The sequence below is a fragment of the Nannospalax galili genome, unplaced genomic scaffold (assembly GCF_000622305.1).
Source record: "Nannospalax galili isolate Female #2095 unplaced genomic scaffold, S.galili_v1.0 scaffold1119, whole genome shotgun sequence".
Classification (NCBI taxonomy): domain Eukaryota; kingdom Metazoa; phylum Chordata; class Mammalia; order Rodentia; family Spalacidae; genus Nannospalax; species Nannospalax galili.
In genome coordinates this window covers 891,693-892,440 of record NW_008343597.1, presented here as the reverse complement: position 1 = coordinate 892,440, position 748 = coordinate 891,693, and positions in this window count along the sequence as shown.

Here is a 748-nt window from a genome sequence, read left to right as displayed (position 1 = left end):
GAAGCAAAGAATATGGAATACAGATGTTGTAGTGAATCCGATGGCGGTCCTCCCGCTACGTCCACAGCCTAATTCTGGAATCATGTGACTGTGACCTTGTTTAGAAAAATGCTCTCTGCATGTGTAATTAAGGATACTGAAATGAGAGCATTCTGGGTAATCTGCAAGGTAATCTGACAGTGTCCTTATAAAGACATGTAGTGGAGGCACACGAGGGAGGAGATGGCCACGTGAAGAAGAGGGTAGAGACGGATGCAGTGCAGTCACAAGCCAGGAAAGCCTATAGCCACCAGCAGTTGGGTGAGGAAGGTGCCATGCTGGCACTTTGATTTTAGACTTCTGGCTTACAGAACTGTGAAAGAATAAACTGTTGGAAGCTACCTAGTCTGTGGTGATTTATTGAAGCAACTCCAGTAAACTAACAGAGATGGCAAACAGAATACACAACAAAATATGGCAGAAATATGTCCAAACTTATTGGAGGTCACAATAAATGAGAAATGAACAAATTCATCTGTAAGGACAGACTGGATTAAATAAATGATGCTAAAATCTAGTTACATGTTGATTACAAGACACTGAATGGAAAAACTCATGGTGAATAAATGGATGGAAAAATAGGAAATGGTTAACAATAAGAAAGCTGGGGCATCACTATCAACACTGGATCACATGCAATCTAAGAAAGGACTTGGGCCAGGCATGGTGGCGCACGCCTTTAATCCCAGCACTTGGGAGGCAGAGGCAG